Consider the following 26571-nt stretch of genomic DNA (forward strand, 5'->3'; position numbering starts at 1 on the left):
CTGGTGTGGGGAGGGGAGGTATTATGATCCTGATCATAATTGTCCCTGCACTCTGCTATTTGCAAGGAGAGAAAAGCTCCCTATTAGCATCCATATTTTTTAAAAGAAAAACCTTGCACGCTAGCCAGGGCAAATGGCATGTCTAGCTTGGCCTCGAATGAGTGATAGGATATTAAGTGCTGCACAGGAGGTTGATATTGCAATTAATCTCTTTTCTGACCATTTAAAATCCCTCCCTATGCAATTTCAGTTGCATTTTTAAAAAAATCTTCCCAGTCCTTGCTCAACAATGTTTTTGCTGTTTTCCCTCACAGCAACGGATGCATCTCAGTCTAAGCCAGACAGTTCTCCATCTCTTATGAGTAATTCTGAGGCAAAAATCTCTTCTCATGACCCTTTACTATAGTAGTGGAAAGATGCTTCCTGAGCAACATACAATACAAAGGGCATTTCACAAATGACAGCAGTGAGAGATGCAGGATAAGGAGCCTGTTAAAGAGGTCAGTCACCTTCTCGGTTAATTAGCGAGAGTCTTCTGGACAAAACCTTGAGATTTGATTATTAGTGTGTGGTGTCCTCGGAAGAGGTGCGACTCACTTGCAGCTGACAGCCTTGTTCCCCGCAGCTAAAGGATGTTTTTAAGGGTAACATATGATAAAAAGCTGAAATTGGATTTCACAAGAGTGAGGCACGCCATGAGTAATCATATTGCTTCAGGCGTGATAGATGCTGCTTTGTGCAACATTATTTCCCTCAGCTCCACGGTTCATATACAGGCACACAACATAATCTATAATTGCACTAAATGGTGTGAAAGGGAAACATGTTCCAAGGGTGATATGCTAATGACACATAGCTGGTAGCTGAAGGAGAGAGGGGGAAAGGCTGGCATCATGAGGTGCATATTCAATTGTTTGCTGGCTTTGAGGACAGGTGAATTGGAATCTTCTTAAATATGGTATTGAATGAATTAATGCTGTTGGGTTTGCGCGCGCGCGCGCGCACACACACACACACACACACAAAATACTCTGGTCAGCCATCCATCAGCTACTTTCCCGTTTGCAATGTTGGTGCTTTGATGTTGAACTGGACCAACTAAATGCTTCCCATAACAGCAGAGGGCAGTGCAGAGCTAAAACTGACGCTCAAACCAAACAGCTGCCTCTGAACGCCTGCTTCAAAGCATAGGGCTACTTTAGTCACTGAGGAAATTAAACTGCTAATTATGTGTGTGTAAACAACTGAATATGGTCTAATTTGTTGCACATGATTTCAAAAGCATCCAGAGCAGTTTCTTTGGCTTAAATTTTAAAGCATCAATGGCAATTCATCCACTAGTAGTTGTTGCATGGTGCGTGTGACTTGTGTTTTCCAGATAGGTAGATCAGAGTTGATCAACTGATCCCCTAGTCCAGCACCCTGTCCAAGGCAAAACTTGCCACTTGCTAACTACACAGGAACCGTCCCATGTAATGCATATCATGCTAGAGTTGCTGCCAAATTTCACAAAAAAGGAAGTTACACAGTGAATATGAAAGCTATAGGGAACCAGGAAGTCCCCAACCCTGGCTTCTGTCGTGAAATCCCTAGGTGGCCTTAGGCAATCCATGCTCTCTTTGCCTCACTTCCCACAGAGGCACCAGCTTCCGAAGAAGAATGGGGGGCTGACGGCACGAGACATCCGAGTGTTGTACATGTGGTGTCAGGACGTTGGAGCAGCCGGGGGCAGAGCTTTCTCCCACTGCTGCTGCTGCCACCACCAGTCTGTGGCTGCATCCTGCCTCCTTCCCCTCTGTGGCAGGAGGAGGAGGGGGAGACAGCCTGAGGCTGTACTCTGCTCCACGCTTGGCCTCCTCTACCACTTTTGGACACTGGGGGGTGGCCTCCTCCCAATAAATATTCAAGGAGCACAAAAGGGCTTGGCCCCTAGGAGATGGAGCCCTTGCTTCTCCATATATATAACATAAGAATATTACTGAGTTACCTTGTACAGTTGCTGAAAGGTAGAGGTGAGGACAGGATCCTGGGACCCTCTGCCCTGCCCTTCTTACTCTCCCTCGGCCACACCATCACTTCTCAGATGTGATAACTGGACCATTTTTAAGTGGCTAATTTAGCTGGATTAGTTTGTTTTTAAATCACCAACTGTTTTTTAATCTTTTTTTTTTTTACTGCTGTTGAATTGCTTTCAGTGCATTTTTATACTATCATTGTATTTTGACTTTCAGATTTTGTAAACTGGTGTTAGAACATAGGGTAATGTCCAAATACGAAAAGCAAAATGAATACACTACATTTGTTCAGAAGTTCCTGCTGGGGTGAAACGTAATTCCAAGGTCCATTTAAAAAAAAGATGAGACTTCATAAATTTCACTTGGGGGTTCAGTATCACCCTAAAACATGGTGTAACACAGAGAACAAGCACAGCATAGAATGCTGCTTAGTTTCAGGGCAAATATCTCAAGACAGGCTGTGCCAGTGAGCTAAAATTACACCAAACACTACAGTGCAAAGACAATGCACAAAACTTACCAAACGATGGGCATAATCTGGGCTACACTGAGTTATAAGTGAGAGTCTAAGCCAGACCAGCTATGATGCAAGTGAGGACACTGATTCAGGTGGCAGCATGGCCTTGGGTGCCCTGCCTCCTACGCCAGCAGCATACCATTAGTGCCCATTCTGGGCAAGATTGCAGCCATTTTGGGAAAGTTCTCACCCAAAATCACGAGATCTTGATCTCAATGTGATTTTGGGTGAGACACCACCCAAACTTGGCGTAATCTTGGCCAAAATTGGCACCGATGGTGGTGCCACTTCTCTGTCAGTGGCTGATGGGGCAGGGTATGTGGTGCTGACAGAGGAGGTTGTTATCAGCAGGACAATGTGTCACTTCCTGTTACACCACAATTGGCAAAAGGGGTTGTGTCACCCCTGGTGAAAGTAGTACCTCTCATCAAGGCCTTTGGTTTATCCTGGCACAAGTGGGAGCCATTTTTTACCTACTACTTTTATGTAAAGAGCAAAGTTGCAGCTGACACTTAATAAATATCAATTAATTAATTAATTAATCAATCAATCAGTCAATCCAGTTTAGGAAATCCATACCTGCTGAATAATATGCCCTGTGTAACCTGCAAGCGGAGTGCTAATTGATTGCGGTCAAGACTCCATATATAGCAGCACTGAAAATGTAATTTTCTCTCTTGAATTAGCCACGTGCTCCCAGTGTAGGGATTAATTAAATAATTAATATTTGTAAGCCACAAGCATGTTTAAATATAGCACCAATTCTTGTACATTTAGCAGCTGAAATTAATTTGTTTACTGCATAATTTTGCCATTATGCGTGTATGAACTTTCTGTATCTGAGATTACATATTGCTCCTTCTTCTTTGAACACTGCTGGGATAAGGCAGTGGACATGGACATGAGGATACTCCTAATTCCCAAATATTTTTACTGCTTTGTCAGGCTATATCGTCTGACTCATAAGAAGCTTCTTATGTTCCAATAGTACTGTACCATGTAGACTCTAACATCAGCCTAAAGTCAATCATCATCATCATCACATTGTGCTGATGGCTTAAGAATTGATTTGCTCTGGTAGCAAGAGTTAGTGCCTGACAGTCCCATCCTAGGAAAATGCTATTCCTGTAAAAAAGGGGGGAAATGCATGGGTTGGGGTTTATTAAAAACAGCATGCTAACCTGTTGTGTATGTTGGACTTGCAAGACAGCCTGGGACATTGCCTTGGGACACCTGAGTGCTGGAAGAAGAAGATGTTCTCATCAAAACAGAATTGCCACAAAAAAGGCAGCAAGTTCTCTCCCTCTTTTCCTTTAATGGCTAGGCCCACATATCAATGTTAGGACACCATTATTAAGTATTATTATTATTATTATTATTATTATTATTATTATTACTATTATTATTACTATTATTATTAAATTGATATACCGCCCTATATCCACAGGTCTCAGAGTGGTTCGAATTGTGCTTTTTCTGCTCCCATCAGTAGCAACCATCTGATACAGGAAGCAAGGAAAAGCACATACTGTACGCTCCAACATTTCCCAAGAAGAAATGGGGACATTTCTTGCCAGGTCCCCCCCATACACAATCACCACCACAATGACCCTGCTTGCCCCGCACAGAAGCCCTGCACACTTACTCAGAAGTAAGCCCTACTGCTGCTCCCTCCTAAGTCTGTGGGTTCGCATCCCTTCAGCACCAGGCAGGGAAGACGAGCTGTAGCAAGTGGGCGGCAGTGAAACCAGGCGCTCACGTGAGCAGCTAATTGTAACTGAGTGCAAATAAATGTACAAAGAAGGTAAACAGTCCAAAACAGTTGCTTGTTCCAGAGCTTTGTGCTCTGTGACAACTGAAAGCAGGGTTTGTGCCGTTGGGAAGGAGTTTGTTTCTAGGTGCCCCACACATGGTAGACGGAGAGAGCAGTGGGGGGGGGGGACTTCTCTCAATTCATCCAAGCCACCAACACACCCTGGCCGTAAGCAGCCGCTGCTGCAGTGGCTTTTGGAGAGGAACTCCCCAAGGCAAGCAAGGACATGGAGTGTGCTTTGCTGTTGAGCAGCTGGAGGTGGAAGAGGGTTGCTTTGCAGCCACTAGGCTCAAAGTGCAGGTATCCTGAGACAGGGAGGAGGTACTGGGAAGAAGGCGCCAGGGACTCCATTCTCCCCACAGATGCTAGGCCAGTTTCACTTGTCTCTATGGTCTATGGAGCTCATAGAGATTGAAAAGTGACCATAGAGTTAGAAAAGCATAGAGTCAAACACAATTCAGAACATTAGAGACAAATCCATGATAGCTCCTGTTTTTCTGTGATTGTCCCAGCCGAATTGTGGCACTTGGAGGGTATGAAAGCACCATGTGATGACATTACGGTTAAGTGGTCCAACCTCTGTGGAGAGTGTCTTCTCTTCTGCTGTTTATGTATGAACACATTATGAGCTGAGGTAGAATCATAGAGTCATAGAGTTGAAAGAGACCACAAGGGCCATCGAGTCCAACCCCCTGCCAAGCAGGAAACACCATCAGAGCACTCCTGACATATGGTTGTCAAGCCTCTGCTTAAAGACCTCCAAAGTAGGAGACTCCACCACACTCCTTGGCAGCAAATTCCACTGTCGAACAGCTCTTACTGTCAGGAAGTTCTTCCTAATGTTTAGGTGGAATCTTCTTTCTTGTCGTTTGGATCCATTGCTCCGTGTCCGCTTCTCTGGAGCAGCAGAAAACAACCTTTCTCCCTCCTCTATGTGACATCCTTTTATATATTTGAACATGGCTATCATATCACCCCTTAACCTCCTCTTCTCCAGGCTAAACATGCCCAGCTCCCTTAGCCGTTCCTCATAAGGCATCGTTTCCAGGCCTTTGACCATTTTGGCTGCCCTCCTCTGGACACCTTCCAGTTTGTCAGTGTCCTTCTTGAACTGTGGTGCCCAGAACTGGACACAGTACTCCAGGTGAGGTCTGACCAGAGCAGAATACAGTGGCACTATTACTTCCCTTGATCTAGATGCTATACTCCTATTGATGCAGCCCAGAATTGCATTGGCTTTTTTAGCTGCCGCGTCACACTGTTGGCTCATGTCAAGTTTGTGGTCAACCAAGACTCCTAGATCCTTTTCACATGTACTGCTCTCAAGCCAGGTGTCACCCATCTTGTATTTGTGCCTCTCATTTTTTTTGCCCAAGTGCAATACTTTACATTTCTCCCTGTTAAAATTCATCTTGTTTGTTTTGGCCCAGTTCTCTAATCTGTCACGGTCATTTTGAAGTGTGATCCTGTCCTCTGGGGTGTTAGCCACCCCTCCCAATTTGGTGTCATCTGCAAATTTGATCAGGATGCCCTTGAGTCCATCATCCAAGTCGTTGATAAAGATGTTGCATAAGACCGGGCCCAAGACAGAACCCTGTGGTACCCCACTAGTCACTCTTCTTTTCCAGGATGAAGAGGAACCATTGATGAGCACCCTTTGGGTTTGGTCAGTCAGCCAGTTACAAATCCACTGAGTGGTAGCATAGTCAAGACCGCATTTTACCAGCTTCTTTACAAGAATATCATGGGGCACCTTGTCAAATGCCTTGCTGAAATCAAGGTAGGCTACATCCACTGCGTTCCCTTCATCTACCAGGCTTGTAATTCTGTCAAAAATGAGATCAGGTTAGTCTGACATGACTTATTTTTCAGAAATCCGGTGAATTAAGCTAATTAATTCAGGTGAATTAAGCTTTACTCTTGAGGAGGCTTGGGAGTCTGCACTGAATGGAAACTAACTGCAGGCCACACCTCTGAGTCAGCTGTTCTCCAGGAGCTGGCCTCCTGGGTCATAGCTGTTTCTCTTTGAGGGGCCACATGCCAGCTGTTTAATTGGTAATGCATACATGACAGAGAGGTCTGCTGATTTGGGATAGTTCTGCCCTGATCTGATGGTACTAAAAATGAATGTTTTGAGGCAGAAAAATACATAAACAGATCGCTGTCTTAAAACCCCCAGTATTTGCTGGTCACGCCTCTCCTGTTTGCCCAGTGCAAACAGTGATACCGAACAAGCACTCCACATGATAATGACTGTTGGACAAGCTGCTTTTTAGATTAGAAAAGGTCAATTAACAACTGTCCTGCTGGACAAATGCGGTGATGAGAAAGGAGTGAGCTTTGACTTAATTCTGAATGTTCCATATTATCTATTATCTATCTATCTATCATCTATCTATCTATCTATCTATCTATCTATCTATCTATCTATCTATCATCTATCTATCTATCATCTATCTATCTTCAGTTTATTTGTCTAGGCTTTTAAGGGGCTTTCTTGCAAAGATAATGATGATCCATTTTACTTATCCAGTGAGAGCTTTGAACTGAAGGCTTTTTCCTTGAGTGTATAGTTGGAGCATTAAGGACAGTATTGGGTAGAACAGCCAATCAGAGTAATGAGTCTCCACTGCTTGGGAAAGCGAGATTAATCTAAATCAAATACTTTCCACTATGGCAATTTTAACTAATTCCCTCATGAAAGTACAAGAGATATGTGAAACCCCTACAGTCAGCATAAACCTCCTGGTAGGGCTAGACAGGTAATACCTTTTAAGCTTGTTAATGTCTTATCCTGCTGGTTTCTACAAATGATTCAAAGAATAGCTGAGTACTTTTCAACCTGTCATTACAGAGAAATGCAACTTTCAGCCTGGAGATGGAAGGTGCAGTGTTGTGTGATGTGATTATATATATATATATATATATATATATATATGTTTTCGTAGATTTTCACGGGTACAGGAATGCAGGTTTTGGTGTCCTCGGGTGTCTTCCCGTGTAAAAGTTGGGGTGTCTAGGCGACGTTTCGACGAGGTCTCACTCGTCATCTTCAGGCTGGTGCTTTCGGCTTCTTGTTACTGGAACAGAGCGGGATCTCAGTGTTTGAGTTCCTATAAATACTGTAGAGGGGTGTGGTGTATTGCCTCAAAAGTTCTGGGCAGAGGGGAAGTTCCCAGGCTAGTGTTCTTTTCTTCTTTTGTTCCTTAATTACTTGAGGGATATCTTGAGTGATTTCTTGAGTGATATTCTGAGTACCACTTAGGTGGGTCATTAGGTGTGGATTAGTTGCTAAAGCCTTCGTGTCTTGACCTCTTGAATTTGTGAAGAGTTTTTCTGGGAAGATGGCTGTACTGCACTTAGTTGTGCTTTGGCTTGGCTTCGTGTATAGGGGCGAGCTGTGGTTTTGTGCCCTGTGCCAGCCAGATCTGTGTAGGGATTGCAGGGGGGTGCAGCATCCGGAGGTGCCACTATGGTTTGGTTACTGGATGGTGTCTGTAATTTATCTGTGGAGAGGGTCTGGGTTTGGGTCTGGTGTGGTTGATTGGTGGTGGCGTTCTGTGTGCCTCTGGATCTGGTGTCGGTTTTTGTGGGGAGGGCTAATTTCCAGATGTCTGGCAGGCGGGACGTGTCGTCTATATATGTGTGTGTGTGTGCTTTCGTATATATATCGTGCACATGCACACACACACACACACACACACACACACAACTACAGCATGATAACAGAGAGATTGTTTCCGCTGTCTGTACTGATTTAATTAATGTCTATATTATGCACTCCCCTACTCGCCCCGAGATATTTATACACCTTGGGAGCCTATAATATGGAAAGCTATCGTGAAATAGCAGCACATTTTCATGTCAAGGCTTTTAGAATAAGAAGCAGTTATCCTTAAGATAAGAGAAATGGAGGGGACTTGATAAAGGAGGGAACTGATAATCCATATTCCCCTTTACAGAACTGGGCTCAACAACAGAGGTAGTATAAAGGGAAGCAAGAGACAGTTTAAAGGGGGGGGAGTCTAAAGTAGGTCTGGTGGGGGTCTCCAATTAACAGCTCACAACTGAAAGCTAGTAATAGGAGGCTGTGCATCCCCCTAGTACACGGATGAGGAAGCCATCCCTCCATCCCCGGCCATTAGCCATGCTGACTGTGCTGATGGGAGCTGGAGTCCAGCAACAACTGGAGGGCCACAGACCACTCACCTTGCAATATAGGTTGGATCCAGACTTAGTCATGTTTAAAACAGAGCCAGTATAAACAATGGGCCTGCTGTAAGCAGGACTATTGTCTGGACAAGCCTGGATCTACCCCACCATTAACGCTGTGACTTAAGTAAAGAATGGGTGACATTGGGGCATTGATCCAGGACGTACTTGAACAAAGCTTGTATGGTTCATGCAAGTAAGGGCTGGGGAACTTGTGGCTGTTGGACTCCATCTCCCATCAGCCTGTTGGCATGAGCAATGGCCAGGAATGATGGAGGTTGTAGGTGTAATCCAACAAGAGCTGGGGGAGTGGGGGGCACATGTTCCTTGCCTTAATAGCATTGCAGCTTCTGCAATAGGCTTGTATAGTAATGTATAGTAATGTTACAAGCCCAGGATCACATGAGAGGGACCCACACTATGCCTCTTTCTGTAGTACTGTTTTTCCAGTTCCTGAGAAAGTCAGGGATAGCTGTGTCAGCCTGTGTTGCAGCTAAAGCAACAAAAAGTACTGTGGCAGCTTAAAGATTAGCAACCACAATAAGCTTTCGTGGACTAGAGTCCACTTCTTCACACATGCAAAGGGGTGGGGAGATTGTAAACAGGTCAGAGGGAAAGAATATTCAGAAAGTACAGACAGTGACAATGAGTTGTTTAACAGTGGACATTCACAAAGAACGTGTAGGTCAGTGGTTCTCAAAGGGTGTGGCAGGATGGCAAGTGTGGCAGGAAGATTCAAGGATAATGAAAGAAAGAAACATTTCAGTGTAGTATAGTATCAAAATAATTGTTTTATACTTTCTGGGTGTCCCATGATCATATAATAAAGTAGTTGTGTTATATTTTCTAAATCAAGCATGGCTAGGAGTTCTTTCTTTTTGTTTTCCAATGCATTACTTATCAATAAATCATTGTGACAGAAGCAAACTTTTACTCTGAAAGTGCGAACCAGAGGAAAAAGTTTGAGAACCACTGGTGTAGGTGATAACGCGAACATCCCTGCCCTGCTCAGCTAATTAGCGTGTGTCTAGAAAACCATCCTTTTCTTACATTCATCTCATTCTTACATGAGAGTAATCACCAATGAACACAATAAGACTTACTTCTAAGTTCCCCCCATCAAGTAAATAAATAGAAATACTGAACTAACTGACCAGTTGTGTCACAGATAAATTGATTCTGCCTGCCCCCCCCCCAAAAAAACCCCATAAAGTCTGCTCTCCCTAAAATAAATCCTGGCTATGCTCATTGACACGTCTTGACTTTTACTACATCAGTTTCACATGGGGAATAATTTGCTTAGAATTGCCCCAGTATTGCCCCAATGGCTGAACTAATTGTGTCAAGGCAATGACTAGAAAAATTTAGCTTCTTGTTCTCATCAATGAACTCTAACTTCTGATTCCAACAATTATCTGACTGAAAGATGCATCTTTTCTAGCAACTTTAATATGGATGAACTCAGACAATCATTTTGATCCCTGCAGGCATTTGGTTTTTGCAATCACTGAGAGGTGGCGACAAATGGAATGTAGTTATCTGAAGTGATCCAGCATAAAATAAGACTCTGTGGCCATTACATTTTGGGCAAACTGCATGCTCATTCTCGATTAATGTCCTGTTCACTCAGCAGTGCCATGGCCACCAAACTTAAAACTTTGCTTTTGGCAAATATAACAAAACCTGTTTTCTCCCTTTCAATATTGCTAAAGTATGCAGATATGCCATCCATAATTCTATTTGTGTAACCTCACATTGAAAAGGATATGATATAGTATCTCACATATAGTGTTGGTTGAGAAATGAAATATTTGACATGCGTTTCAAAGAGCTGTCAGAATAAAACTCACCAGTTATACATCTGTGGTGGAAAAATAATTGGATTAGAGCTGTATGAAAATGTTGTTTTTCATACGCCTGCATTTGTGAGAGATACTTGTGTTCCAAACCAAACAGAAGTGCAGATACTCTGATGATGATAATAATAATAATACTGTATTTCTCTGTGTTGAAAGAAAAGGTATTATTAAGAACCTAGCAATTTATCATACTAAAAGCTCAACTACTGGATACAGCAGCCATATTTTACAGCAAAAAGAAGTATGATGACAGAATAAAATAAAGAGGTCCTTGGTTTGAGAGGCTGCATATAATTATCAGTGTGAAACAGATTCTTTTTTGTTCAGACCTAAGACCTAGTCAACTGTTCAAAGAACACATGCAGTGACTACAAGGTGCAGGCGAACACACATCAAACCTTCCTCCAACTTCCCTGTCACTGCCAACTCCACTCTTGACCAGCTAGCACGGAGTGGGAAGGTCTGCGTGATGTTGATGATACAAATTTTTAGTTGCTGGTTTCACAAAAAAGGTATGCAAGTGCCTTACTGCATATTTAAAAACACAAACAAAAATGGATTATAATAGATGCATTCACATGTAATCACATGCAGTTCATTAAAAAATATGCAAATCAGCTCCCCATAACAGCAACATAAAGCTTTGGCAGCACACTAACAGCAAAACAGCCAGTAGCAGATGACACGGTGGGCCACCACTACTCTAGTCCAGGGCCAGATTTAGGTTTGATGAGGCCCTGAGCTACTGAAGGTAATGGCACCCTTTATATGTCCAGCTGTCCTTTGTCAACAACAAATTGCTGCTGTTTTTTGTGTTGAATATATACTATATGGTAATTTATGGACCTAATAGGTATCTAAAGCCATTTGCACATAACAAAAAATATATTTTATAACATTGGTTTTATTTTATTTGTTTTTTTATCTTATATTTTGGAAATGTACATCCAGGTCTTTTTTACTTTAATTTTTTGGGGGCCCCCAAGAGAGTGTTGCCCTAAGCTATAGCTTGTTTAGCTTATACATAAATCCGGCACTGCTCTAGTCAGTCATGATGCTGATTACTGGGAGGTGGAGCTGTCAATGTGGCAATGAGGCTGAGCATTGAGGTTGGTTCATATCCACTAGCTGAATCAACCCAGTGCTCCCACTGCTGTGTCTCCACCATGGTGACCTCGTTGTTGCCTCACCCATTTCTAGATGTTGAGATATGGAGTAAACTTGAATGGTTTAGTGGATACTAACTTTTTTCTGTGACTGGAACAGCGTTCATGGGATGCTGTGGGGTTTTCCTACGTCTCCTTTGCCTTTCAATGTCCTCTGCCCCCCCCCTTAGGAATGGTGTGGGATATGGTGTGGAAGGTTACAGATGGGGGCATTTGCTCCTTCTGTGAATGGGAAAAGCATCTTAGGAGCCAAGCCGTAGTAAAGATGTAAAGAAGGTATTGTTTGCCATTCCTACCTGTACTGATTGCATGCAACACTGTTTCTGTTCCTCTGCAGCTTATCTTCTGCCCAAAAAAATGTTATTCCTCTCATTGTCTGCTGCGGCAAAATTATGTAGCTTTCATAATTTATGTAATTAATTAAACAATATATGTAAATTACATGGTCCCATTCATTTCAACATAAAGGAAGCACCGTGCAAATGCAGGAGAACATATCATTTGTGGACTTAAAGCAACAGCAACAATGAATTCCAATCCTATTCATTGGCTTGACCTCCACTCTGGACATGGAACTAATAAGTGAACTTCAGCAATTTCCGTTCCGATTTCCAATGGAACTCTCCAAGATCCCTAAGCTATAGTTAAATATGCGCCAGTAAGTTATGTAAGAGCCAAGTCACTAAAGGTAGTTTTTCATATAATGTTCTGTTTACATGAAGGCAATCAGCACCATGGACCAAAGATTGGTTGCTTGGTTTTTGAAATTTGTATTTCATTACATTTATGAGATGCATTTTCTCCAGCTTACTGGACAATCTCAGAGCTAAGAGCTGCCTCTGTTGGAGGTATTCCCAGGCTTTTTGTGTGGTTGGTTGCCCAGAATATTTTGGTAACTCTACGAATTTCAATATGTTTTCCCACAGAACTTAAGCCAAACCATTCAGTCAGAGACACTAATTGTCCAAGTACAAGTTGGACATGCATGACCCACCACATTTTGAACTATCATGGTGAGCAGAGAAGATACAAAACAATTTATTAGTTAACATCCATCAAGTATCCTGGCAACTGTAGGTGTTAGAGACAGGGTGTATGTTCCTGCCTGAACAAAAATGAGTGGTAAACAGAAAATGGAATGTCAATAAAGAAAAGAATAGGTTTTTTATAGATGCTATGGAGAAATCAGTAGAAAAAAAACATTATTCATGCTGGATCACCACAATATCTGAAACAATCTGAAAATAGATTCTGGCATATACAAATACCACTCTTGCAAATACATTGATTTAAGTTTGCTATAACTTGGGTTAGGGAGCACAATGTTTTAAATTATAGAGGCACCAAAGATCAGGGGCTGCCATGTTTTGGAGGCTCGACAGAACATTTTGAATTTTGAGAGGGTGCCATGGAGGGAGCCTTCTGCTTACTTCTTATCCTCCTTCCTAGGTTCTTTCCGCATCCTAGGCAGATAAAGAGAAAGTAGGTGTACACACTCATACTCACATAGTATCTTTACTTTTCCTTGGGGCAAAAAATGAATCCAGTAGAATAAAAACACATATTCCCCACTCAAATCAAATCAAATCAAAGCTTGTATTGATAGACTGCTCAGTAAAAATCACTGTTCTTGTGCATTGCCACCTGCCTGGGCATGGCCCGCAGCCAATGTCCAGCCAAGCAGCAAGGCACTACCCCTCCAGCAAGGTCTCTGATTGGCCCATTTTATCTTGACTTTCTGCTGGGAAATCCTCCTTGGTACTTCTACCAGGCAGCGAATTCCCTGAATGAACAGCCAACACGTGGGCTTCTGCTGCTGGGGATGCCAGATGGGGTGAAGGTCTGCAACTGCTGCCCACCTGAGAAGGGGGAGTGGCCAATCTTGTGCTTTCCAACAGGATGAAAACATGAATCCAAGCTGTAGATCTTCCTGATTTTTGCATAGGATGACAACAGAAGACCTCAGAGCCTTTGTGGGCATGAGGGAGAGTCCTCAAGAGTGCTGCTGCATCTGTAGGTCCCAGCCATACAGTCTTTTTTCTAACCCACTCTCTGAAAACACGGAGCAAGGTCTGCCTCTGGCAAGATTGTGGTGGATATCCCTGTACGGTTAAGTCCAGTCAAAGGCGACTATGGGGTGTGGTTCTCATCTCGCTTCAGGCCAAGGGAACTGGTGTTTGCCTGCAGACAGCTTTTCAGGTCATGTGGGCAGCATGACTAAGTCGCTTCTGGTGCAACGGGGCACCGTGACAAGTGCCAGAGCGCACTGAAACACTGTTTCTCTTCCCATCTCAGCGGTACCTATTTATCTACTTGCACTGGTGTGCTTTCAAACTACTAGGTTGGCAGAAGTTGTGAAAGAGCAATGGATGCTCACCCTGTTGCAAGCATTCATCTAACAATACATATAAAGAAATAACTGTAGATATATTTACTACTGTCAAGCAAGAGATCATTAGATGCTGACTGGCATCACAAATAATTCAAAATATCTGTTTGAAATCAGAATTAACAACTGGCAGTTTACAGAGCACATGTTCACCAAGGCCAAAACAGATAGAATGTGGAACACATCACTAAAGTGCTGTCACTTTTTGCCACAATAAACAACATTTGCTACTGTAATTTGTTAAAGGTGCTGGAAATTGTAGCTCTGTGATTGTAGCTCTGTGAGGGAACTCCTAAAAACTCTCAGAACAAATTACAGTTCCCAGGATCCTTTGGGGGAAGTCATGACTGTTAAAGTGATATAAAAGTGCTTTATAAGTATGGTGTAAATGTGACCCTTTTCATTTGAGTTGTGGTACTTGTGGTACTTCATGGCCTCAATGGAATCTCCCCACCCCCCTCAGCAAATAACAGCTGCAGTGTGTGGGGAGACATTGATCAGGACTGTGGCGGGGGAAGAAAGACTTAATCCCATCCCTGCATGCTTTAGCCTCCAAATCTCCCTTCTCCCCTACCTCACACAATGTTTATGTAAAGGTAAAGGTACCCCTGCCCGTACGGGCCAGTCGTGTCCGACTCTAGGGTTGTGCGCCCATCTCACTTAAGAGGCCAAGAGCCAGCACTGTCCGGAGACACTTCCGGGTCACGTGGCCAGCGTGACGAAGCTGCTCTGGCGAGCCTGCACCAGCGCAGCACACGGAAACGCCGTTTACCTTCCCGCTATAAAGCGGTACCTATTTATCTACTTGCACTTAGGGGTGCTTTCGAACTGCTAGGTGGGCAGGAGCTGGGACCGAAAGACGGGAGCTCACCCCGCCGCGGGGATTCAAACCGCCGACCATACGATCGGCAAGTCCTAGGCACTGTGGTTTTACCCACAGCGCCACCCACGTCCCAATGTTTATGTATGTGTGTACAAAACCCACAACACTTGGAGTGATGCATTTAGTACAACTTGTAGTTTGGTCCAGAGTAAGGGAAGGGAAATGGCATTTTAGAAATTGCATTACCATTTTGGGCTAGTGTTCTAGCAGAAACATCTGACAAGAAACTTCAAAATAGAGCTTTAAAAGAACTGTACAGAATACAAGGCCAGTGCAAAGCTTAGCCTGAAACCAGGCTTCCTCAACCTCGGCCCTCCAGGTGTTTTCGGCCTACAACTCCCATGATCCCTAGCTAGCAGGACGAGTGGTCAGGGATGATGGGAACTGTAGTCTGAAAACATCTGGAGGGCTGAGGTTGAGGAAGCCTGGCTTAGCCTTTGGCAATAGGACTGTTTTTAGAGTCCAAAAGTCTATAATATTAATATGAGCAGAGATCTATTTCCCCCTATCACACACACTCAAACAACTATTGAAAATGTAGTGTTTAATGTAATATTAAGCTGAGGCACTTGAAAAATAATTGTTACATTTGAATAAGATTTTCAGCAACATATAGTTGTTGAGGGACATGGAAATCAAATGCTAGTATCCTGCTAGACCAATTACTGTTCAGTTATTGCCTCACAGAGAAATGTACAGCAATTGACAGGTAACCTATCAAACAAATTATGGTTTGTTCTTGATTTCAACAGGGGGGAAAGAGGAAGAGGCAACTCAATATTGCTACTTGTCATCTCCGCTCATCCATGAGACAAGAAGGTTGCAAATTCTGACAGATACTTATATTCCCATCATATTTTGCTATCCAATATCTGTGCTTCTCATCTTCTGGGCTAGAGGTGCAAATGGTCATGGATGCCTGCATGTAGAAATCAGTGTTACTCTCCCTTGTATGTTGTTTTAATATGGCCTAAGGACAGCAAACATCTACCACCCATTTTATAATTATCTAAAGTCTCCATAAAGCTTGTAATATGCAAAGTGCTTTGTGGTCTCTATCAACAGCCCTGTGAGGCAGAGAACTATCACTCCCTCTGTTTCTGAAGTTCAGAGCCTGAGTGCAGAAGCTGATGTAGCTAAGTGGCACCACACACATGCATGCACACATGCATGCACACACACGCAAACGCATGCACACACGAGGTATCAGCAGACTCGAAGGAAACCCAAGATTTGCAGTGTGGAAAGAAACAGTTCAAATCAAGCCCCCAAAATTAGGAAATTCAGACTGCATGTAAGCTTACGTACAGATCAGATGAGGGAAAGGTCTGAGGAGGAAGCCTTTGAAAATGTAGATCAGTTGAAACTCAGCCAGTCTGATCCATGCTTTCAAACCTCACGTCATACAGTCTTGGTTGACCACAAACTTGACATGAGCCAACAGTGTGATGCGGCAGCTAAAAAAGCCAATGCAATTCTGGGCTGCATCAATAGGAGTATAGCATCTAGATCAAGGGAAGTAATAGTGCCACTGTATTCTGCTCTGGTCAGACCTCACCTGGAGTACTGTGTCCAGTTCTGGGCACCACAATTCAAGAAGGACACTGACAAACTGGAACGTGTCTAGAGGAGGGCAACCAAAATGGTCAAAAGCCTGGAAACGATGCCTTATGAGGAACGGCTAAGGGAGCTGGGCATGTTTAGCCTGGAAAAGAGGAGGTTAAGGGGTGATATGATAGCCATGTTCAAATATATAAAAGGATGTCACATAGAGGAGGGAGAAAGGTTTTTTTCTGCTGCTCCAGAGAAGCGGACACGGAGCAATGGATCCAAACTACAAGAAAGAAGATTCCACCTAAACATTAGGAAGAACTTCCTGACAGTAAGAGCTGTTTGACAGTGGAATTTGCTGCCACGGAGTGTGGTGGAGTCTCCTTCTTTGGAGGTCTTTAAGCAGAGGCTTGACAACCATATGTCAGGAGTGCTCTGATGGTGTTTCCTGCTTGGCAGGGGGTTGGACTCGATGGCCCTTGTGGTCTCTTCCAACTCTATGATTCTATGATTCTACAGGGAGGCTTACCCACTGTGGGAAATCCTCCTGTCTGAGGAAGGGAAGTTCTAGAGGTCTCCCTCAAACAAACACAAGCAATGTTTCTTTGCTGGGCCCACTTCTTATTACTGTTTTACAATACTTGAAAGGAAACCAGCAGCAATGGACTCAAGATGGCCCAGCAAATCTATGGTTACTGTGGGTATTTAATCCTAGATTCCCTAGCCATGTCCTACTTACTGGTCCATGAGTCTACTTTGTTGACATAAATACTAGCAGTTGACTTTGCTTTCTCTTGCCTTTAATCAGCTTCTGGTTCAGAATAGAGAACAATAGAAGATTATCTTTACACCCTGTGACACAGTTCTCTCTTAATCTTAAATTTGCCAGTCCACATCTACTTTTATTCCTGTTAGATTTAATTTAAACAAGAATTCGTGACAGCAGGTGAGAGGTAGCAAAAACCTGAAAAACTCAGAGACACCATTTGCAGTTCCCAGTCAATTGAAGAAATGTGTTGGGTGGCAAACTGTTCCAAGATTACTAGGCAGATACCAGAAAATACCACCCTCACCTCTTAGATAATATAGGTAATATATGTGTTGGCACCAATCATAATTTTTTCTTGAGTGTAAAAGATGTGAGAAAAGCTGCCCGGGGTTCAAAGGGCAATCAGATATTTTTACAGCTGTTTTGAATATATTGTAGCATGTAATGAAGAGCGGTGTGGGTGGGATGTAGATATTTTGCTACCTCACTTGGTTTTGTGGGCTTTGTGGAGTTGTTGGTTTGGGGGATATTTTGTGGTGCTGCTTGTTTGGGGGTTATTTTGGTTTCCTCAGTGTTGGTGAATATTTAATGTTTTTTGTGGATTTGGTATATCTTTTCATTATAAGCTGCTTTGATCTTCTTTTTGGAAGAAAAACATAGGGTGTAAGTTTTTAAAGATCTGTACATAAAACATATATACAGTGGTACCTAGGGTTACAGATGCTTCAGGTTACAGACATTTCAATTACAGACTCCGCTAACCCAGAAATAGTGCTTCAGGTTAAGAACTTTGCTTCAGGATGAGAACAGAAATCGTGCTCCGGTGGCACAGCAGCAGCAGGAGGCCCCATTAGCTAAAGTGGTGCTTCAGGTTAAAAACAGTTTCAGGTTAAGAACGGACCTCCAGAACAAATTAAGTTCTTAACCTGAGGTACCACTGTATAAGATTTTTTAAAAAACAAAAACTAAAAACAATAACACAGCACAATCATGTGGCTTCGTCTCATCCACAAGTTTTCTCCACTATTTGCGTGGACAGGTGGAGTCCCCAGATCCCGCACGGTCCCCCCCGTCATGTGAAATAACGACTCAAGACAACGTGCTATGGGATTAAATTGGCCACAACTTTATTAAATTTCAAATGTGGGTAGACCTTGGCTCAGGCATTGGGCGTTCTCCCTCCCCGGTCCCCAGCCGGGGACCTAGGGAGCATCAGGGTTATCCAGTGTGTGTGGGGGGGGAATGGGCCGGCTCTGGAGAACATATGTTCAAGCAGATATAGCCGCCCCCGTTACGCCGCCGCCGCAGGGGAGAGCAATGACGACCTTTTGGTGTACGGCCAAAGCCTCCCTTCAGAAAACCCCTTTAACGGGGAACCCTGGTATCGCCGCCGCAAAGAGGAAGATGGACTAAAGGATTCCGCCCAAGGCCTGATACCGCCAAAGTTGTGACGTTTTGCTATGGGAAAGGCGAAACCTGCCAATGCAGGGAAATTCCTTTCCGACCCTTTAACAGCGACCTTAACGTAGCAGCGCCCGCATACCTGTGAAGAAAAGTTAACCTGCAAATAAGACATTAACGGAGGGTGGGTAGGGTGGGAGAAGCTCTGGAGCCAAGTGAGGATTCCTAGGTAAGATCCTCCCTCTACTGTGTGGGCAGGTAATCCCTCCCCTACCTGGCCTGGTCTCCTTGGCAACGCTTCCCCCAGGTGGGATTGGACAACTGACAGAGGTAGGCGGAGACCTCCAGGTATCCCACCTGAGGGAAGGCAAACCAAGCCTATGCTGTTGGAACCGCTCCAGATCTAGCGGCTGCGCGCGTCCACGCAAAGGGCGCCCCCCGTTTTAAGCGGGGAGCGGTCATTGTTAGCTGGTTCCATTTCCTCGCTTGTTCATGCCCACCTTTTCTTGATCTTTTGTGCCATATTTTCATTGGCAGTGGGCTTGTAGTATACAGTGCTTTTACAAAGTTTTCCCTCACACTGCCTTTTACTTAGATAAAATATGGCTAAGGCTGCGACCCTAAGAATGCCTCCTTGGAAGTACATCAATTTGAAATCAATAGGGCCTACTCTAAGTTACATGTGGTTACATATGGTTAAGACAATTTCCACTTCACAGTTAAAGGTGTGAGATATTTTCTGTGCATATAGTTCACCTACTTCTAACAAACATATCACCCTGTCTCTGCTCCCATGTTCTAAATGGTCAAAGTTGCTAAGGAAAGAATGATACAGGCCTGTCACACGCAAAATGGCATTGCAGTCTTGTGTGCTGGTCTTCCTTCTCAAACTTTTCAAAATGTTTGCGAAGTACCATGGTTTGGTTCACAGGTAATTCCAAACCATAATTTGGGGGACCAGAAATATGCTATGAGTTCTCCCCCTTCTTCCTCTGGTCATGAGCTCCCTCTCTCCTTCCTTCCTTCCTTCCTTCCTTCCTTCCTTCCTTCCTTCCTTCCTTCCTTCCTTCCTTCCTTCCTTCCTTCTGTCTTCCAAGCCAAGCAAATTGTGGTTTGCAGAAACCTTAATTTGCCTAGGTCAACATGCATTGTGTGTGAGTCAACAGCACTTCACCAATATTCTGTAACCGAGTTTGAAGGACTGGGGGCATTATGTTGGAATCAATTCAAAGAATCGTTTATTTCTAATCCTCTTTCCTTAAATAAGAAGGCAACACAGAGATGGCAGCTGCAGACAGGAAAACGGCACACCTTATGGCATCTGCTGCCTGAAGGAACTATTTCAAGCAGGTTCATCATTCATTTAGTAAGGTTAGCTTTGTCCTGAAGAGAACTCAGAAAATTTTGATTCTAGATTTTTCTGAAGTTCAAAGGAATAGATTTGTATAGCCTTTAAACTAATTTGTTTCTGCCTCTTCCATCACCCTTTTTTAAAAGGCAGCTATTAAATAGACACATTCCTTCAGCTAATTCAAGAAAATAAAAATCAACCATGCTAATATTTGTGTGGGATAACAGCATCTGTGCTTTGTTGTCTGGCTGAAGAAACAGGCAGGCTGCCTTCCTCTATGAATAAACACAACCAGTGACATAATTGTGGGGTTTCTTTTGAACAGTATAGTACAATATTTCTTATACCTAATGAAGATGGCTTGAAATCAATAATCCTTCCTCTGGTGATGAAAAATTGGTCATAATGTATTTTGGTAGCATTAAGGTATTCATGGGCTTACCCTTCCAGCTGAAGAGAAACCCTATTAAAACTATTATTCAATGACCGCAAATTTAAAGAATCTTCATCATCCGAATTTAAGAATGTTGTGTTCAGAATCTTTTCCCTCTACGCAATTTAAGAAACAAATTGTGGACTTTTCTATTGTGCAACAGTGCATTCTCAATTTTATTTATTACTTCTCATTGTTTACTTACTTGGTCTGTGGGTTCATTTGAGACAGAACAAAAGAAAAGCCCTTATTCAGGTAGTACTCTCCATATGAGAGGAACAGAGAGTGAGGCCAAGTGGACTGAGCTTGCCTCAGATGTTGTGTCCCCGGCCAATGGGCTGTCCAATGTAAAAGGAAGGTCTTACAATGAGGAACCTGCTTAAATGCATAGGCTTGCACCCAAGATTTGCACGCCAGATTGTTCATGGTTCTGCTGGCTGGTGCCAACTGGGACTGTTAGGTTGGGAGGCAGGGAGCCCAATAGTGTAGGAAGGTAGGGGCGGGAGGGAGGCGCACCAGGCGCCATGAGGGCTGCAGTGTGCTGGAGCCACTGTCCCTCCTGGTTACTTGGCTTGGGTACCCAAAAAAAGCTCAACCTTGGGCGATATCGGGTGTTGGTGGGGTACACTCTGCCCAAGGCAGTGAGGGAGCCCAAACAGAAGGTGACAGGTAGAGCCAGTTATTTCTAGTTTTGTTCCCATCCTCCTCCCTGCTGAATTCTACAAAGGCAAAACTGAGATTTAGGAGGCAGAAGCAGAGAGACAGTGCCACACCCTGGGCTAGATGTGAGAAAGAAGGGAGGCAGGTGGGGTCTGACTGTGGGCAGACTGCAGTTAATGGGGCACTGCCCCATTTTCCCCAGTAGAGTATAGAATATAAATCACAAGACATTTCTATGCACGTAGAACATGCTCTCTTCTTCACACCTTTAATATCACAATTAATATCACATGAAGGATAACAGCTGGATAGAGCTAGTGTGTGAGCACATTTTCTTCCAAGCCTTCTCAATCAACAAAAGCAAGAATTTAGCAACCTGCATGGATTCCTAGGATGTAGTGTTTGCGAGCAGTTGAGCCAAAGAAGGAGGAGGTTTTATGGACTCCATGAAGAGAAAGATATATTGACTCCTTTCCCAGGAAATGATGTTGAAATTTTGAACTGGGAACTGAGTTCTTTTAACAGAAGAGACTAGATGACAGTTCCCTCAGATTTTGTGCTGTGCTTTACTATTCTGAGCTATCGAAAAAAAGAACGGGGGAGTAAAGAAAAGAATTAATTTAGCAGTTTATTTACGTGATATCATACTGCATCATGCAAAAAAAGAGAAAAGCACGGTGTCTCAAAAATAGCACACAGCTAAAAGGTATGGTAAATGATAAAAGACAAATATAATTCACTCCACTATTATCTCAAGGCAAAAGAGTTTCATTCCAGATTTTAAGACCCCAATAAGAATAAATTGCAGTGATGCAGTTCGATAAAAGCTTGACACATCTCTTTAGCCAAGAAGCTATAAGGATTTCTGGAAAGTACTAGGGCGGTCCTGAGGAAGGGGAGGGAATTCAAGGATCAAACAATTTTGTTAGCTCAGTTGACTGACAGCATAGCAAAGTAGGTCTTTTCCATATGGTGAGAAACAACAATTAATGCAGTTGATTCATTGATGCAGTCATTGAACGGAAATGACTTGTTTTTGCCTTAATCATTGCAATGACCTCACCAGCATGAGTACTGTCAATTGCAAGCAACCTATCACTGCGAAACAGCTGTCACCAAGATTAGGGTTGCCATACGACTGGCATTTCCTGGACATACCCAAAATACTGCAGTCGGAAGCAGTGTCTAGGTGGAAAACTGCTTGAATGTTCATGAAAATCTGGACGTATGGCAACCCATGTTGGCAGTGTCAAGAAAGCTCAACAACTTTTCTGGCCAGATTTTCACTGTTTGAAATATGGCAACCCTACAATCATTAAATATTTTCTTTACCTTTACCTTTAAGCGAAACCAATACAATCTCCCGCCCATTTCTAGTTTTTGAACTAAAGAGCAAATTGTTTTTTATCACCAAATTGAATGTTGAAGTTCAGGAATCAATAGGCACCATAATAATAACAACAACTTAAAAGTAATAAAACACAATTTTATTGATTTCTGAAATGAGTTGCCTTGTTTCTGTTTTTAAAATTGTATACTATTTTGGAATGCAAGAGTCAGACCTCAGTAAGCAGCATGTGAAGTGTAAGCATGTGAACTAGCCTCAAACAAACTCCGTTCAATCTTCTCTCCAGGTGGTGCTGCTGGAACATGCAATCTGGCCATGCCCAACAGACGTACCCAGCAGAAGCTCTAAAGTGGGCTTCTATGTATATTCCTGAGCATACTAAAGTGTGTCTCCACATAGACTGGCATCCATAATATAGCACAGAACTTGCAGCAATCAGGCAGCAGGGACAGCAGATGTAGGGTGTGGCTGGGGCCAGTGACCCTACCTCTCCTACATATATTCAGAGGGAAGGTCTGAAGAGTACTACTCAGCAGTGTTGCTTACTCTGGGTGTAGCCAATGCGCTGTCCTCCAGATGTTGTTGCACGTCTATAAGCTCCAGCTAGCATGGTGAATAGTGAGGGATGATAGGTAAAGGTAAAGGTACCCCTGCCTGTATGGGCCAGTCGTGTCCGACTCTAGGGTTGCATGCTCATCTTGCTCTAGAGGCCGTGAACCGGCGCCGTCCGAAGACACTTCCGGGTCACGTGGCCAGTGTGACGAAGCTGCAGCTGGCGAGCCAGCACCAGCGCCGCACACGGAAACGCCGTTTACCTTCCCGCTATAAAGCGGTCCCTATTTATCTACTTGCACTTTGACATGCTTTCGAACTGCTAGGTGGGCAGGAGCTGGGACCGAACGACGGGAGCTCACCCTGCCGCGGGGATTCGAACCGCCGACCATGCAATCGGCAAGTCCTAGGCACTGAGGTTTTACCCACAGCGCCACCCACGTCCCATAGTGAGGGATGATACAAATTGCCATTTAGCAGCATTTGGAGGATGGGAGTTTTAATGCAGCAGTTGGCTACCCCTGGTCTGCTTCAGCTGGCAGAGAGGCTATCTGCTTATGCAGAGCTCTTTCCCAACACAAATACTGGAGATGTTAGGACTGAATGTGTGATTTGTACACGTGGAGCGTGCTCCACCACTGAACGATGACCCCTCTCATCTACCCGCAAAACCATACAACTTCAGTGTCATGGCTTGCCATTGTTCAATGGTGTTTCGTTTTTGAAACATTTGGATTTGGTTGTTGTTGTTGTTGTTGTTGTTGTTGGTATACCACCCTATACCCACAGGTCTCAGGGCAGTTCACAAGATAAAATCACAATATAAAACCACAAAATACATAATCAAAACAAAAACAACAACGCCCCCCAACACATTTTAAAAGGACACTGGATGTTAAGCAGCCAAAGGCTAGGTTAAAGAGGAATGTTTTTGTCGGTCCCTAAAAGGGACACGGGTGGTGCTGTGGTTTAAACCACAGAGCCTAGGACTTGCCGGTCAGAAGGTTGGCAGTTCAAAACCCTGCGACGGGGTGAGCTCCCGTTGCTCGGTCCCAGTTCCTATGCACCTAGCAGTTCGAAAGCACGTCAAAGTGCAAGCAGATAAATAGGTACCGCTCTGGCAGGAAGATAAATGGCTTTTCCGTGCATTGCTCTGGTTCGACAGAAGCGCCTTAGTCATGCTGGCCATTTGACGCGGAAGCTGTACGCTGGCTTCCTCGGCCAATAAAGCGAGATGAGCGCCGCAATCCCAGAGTCGGCCACAACTGGACCTAGTGGTCAGGGGTCCCTTTACCTTTAAAGGTGTATAATGAAGATGGCAGGTAAAACTCCCTGTAACTTTGCTTCTCGCAGTGAGGGAACCGCCAGAAGGCCCTCGGAGCTGGACCTCAGTGTCCAGGCAGAACGATGGGGGTGGAGATGCTCCTTCAGGTATACGCTCTGCCACTGCCCTAGAACTAAAAGTGATGTCATTATATTAGTGCATTTATTCTATTATTAGTGCGTTTATTCACCACAACTGAATCTTTCATAGCCTCAAATTTAACTCAAACATCATTCTGGGATTTTCTGTTTACTTCATTCAGAAATGTCTTGCCCTATAATCCTCCTATCCTTGTGTATAATTCTGTGCTCATCCAAAATGCTACTTGATTGTATTGGATGTTATCACATCCTATTGGCAGTCTATGTTTGCCGCTATCTCTAGGGGGTGTTCATCCTTTTGTAATTAACATGTTATTTGATTCAGTGGCAGCAGAGGTCAAGACGTTTTGTATTTTGTGCATGTTGTATTTCGGATGGATTTTCATCTCCCCTTAGATATGTTGGTTCTAATTAACTATCAATATATGTCCACTGAATTTCTGAATAAATGATTAGTTAGCAGTCTGAGGGTTTTTTTAATGCCCCTTAATCTTGCAAAGCTCCAATTTTTTATTTCATCCTCTTTTCCCTTTCACTAACAATGGCACTTCTTCTATTTGTAAATATTTGAAAAAGCTGATAGTGTCTCTTATCAAACCCATTGTGGGCGAAATATTTTTGCCATCTCAGTCACTGAAAGAGGTAAGGTCATCAACAAAATCAAACTTTTTCAAACTGCCTGAGCAAAAGAAAAGCAATTGAAGGTTTATTAAAAGCATGAGAAAACCACCACTTTTTTTTTAGCATCTGCTTTCTCCACTGGGCAAGATCACAGCCAATCTCATATCATATGAGGAGCATTTAAGGACTTCATCAGAAACATTGCCAATTTGGCTGTGTGTTGATGCCATATAGAAGAAAGGCACAATAGGTGAATTCTTATCTTTGAGCTGCTCCTGTGCAACAAATAGAGTGCCACAAGCACCTATGCAAGCAGTATGATGAGACACCAGCCCTAAATATTGCACAAAGCAATAAAGGCCTTCCTTCGATTTGGAATGTGGTTGTGATTTTGCCGTAATTTGATAAAAAAAAAGAAATGTTTACCCTATTTTGCTGCTGCTGCTGTTTCTGCCGCCACTCCCATTTGAGGAAGGACCAGTTGTAGAACAAATCTTTTGCATGCAAAGGTTCCCAGACGCAACCCCTGGGGTCTCCGGGTAGGACTTGGGAAGACTTCTGCCTGAAAGCTTGGAGAGCTGCTGCCAGTCAGTGTTGGTGAAAATGAGCTGAAGGGTAAAGGTAAAGGGACCCCTGACCATTAGGTCCAGTCGTGACCGACTCTGGGGTTGCGGTGCTCATCTCGCTTTACTGGCAGAGGGAGCTGTCGTACAGCTTCTGGGTCATGTGGCCAGCATGCTCTGGTGAACCAGAGCAGCGCATGGAAATGCCATTTAGAGAAGAGAAGAAGAGTTTGGATTTGATATCCCGCTTTATCACTCCCCGAAGGAGTCTCAAAGCGGCTAACATTCTCCTTTCCCTTCCTGCCCCACAACAAACACTCTGTGAGGTGAGTGGGGCTGAGAGACTTCATAGAAGTGTGACTAACCCAAGGTCACCCAGCAGCTGCATGTGGAGGAGCGGGGAATCAAACCCGGTTTACCAGATTACGAGACTACCGCTCTTAAGGCTTTACCTTCCCGCCGGAGCGGTACCTATTTATCTACTTGCACTTTGACGTGCTTTCGAACGGCTAGGTTGGCAGGAGCAGGGACCGAGCAATGGGAGCTCACCCCGCCGCGGGGATTCGAACCGCCGACCTTCGGATCGGCAAGTCCTAGGCTCTGTGCTTTAACCCACAGTGCCACCCGCGTCCCCGATACTGAGCTAGAGGGATCATATTCCCACCCTGACTTCTCTTCCTCCAACTACAACAAAATGTTCAGAATATTCCAGTTGCTCTGGCTATTGAAAGAACACAATTGTTATATTTTATAATGTTTTTATTCTCCCTGTTACTGTCTCATAGCTTATACTAGTTGCTTTCTAATATCTCGGCTTGTTTCTTTCCTTTCATTACATCTACATTTTCAACCTTGTTAGATGCTTCCAGTTTGATGATGTATACCATCCTCTCCAAAGTACGTAGACTTAAAACAAGTACAGTGGTACCTCAGGTTAAGTACTTAATTCGTTCTGGAGGCCCATTCTTAACCTGAAACTGTTCTTAACCTGAAGCACTACTAATGGGTCCTCCCGCTGCCACCGGAGCACGATTTCTGTTCTC

At 43.7% G+C, this 26571-nt stretch overlaps 2 long non-coding RNA genes across 2 annotated transcripts in view; both read right to left on the reverse strand.

Moving 5' to 3' along the window:
- The window catches only part of LOC310688515, a 699093-nt gene that overhangs the window by 93509 nt on the left and 579013 nt on the right, over positions 1-26571 (reverse strand). The gene's annotated exons all lie outside the window — the stretch shown is intronic.
- LOC310688542 overlaps positions 24223-26571 on the reverse strand; it is a 30582-nt gene continuing 28233 nt past the window's right edge. The window contains exon 3 of the long non-coding RNA XR_014517023.1: positions 24223-24376. This is a non-coding gene — a long non-coding RNA (uncharacterized lncRNA). The remainder of the gene's footprint in view (positions 24377-26571) is intronic.

This window comes from Podarcis liolepis (genome assembly GCF_965112155.1).
Source record: "Podarcis liolepis genome assembly, chromosome: 11".
Classification (NCBI taxonomy): domain Eukaryota; kingdom Metazoa; phylum Chordata; class Lepidosauria; order Squamata; family Lacertidae; genus Podarcis; species Podarcis liolepis.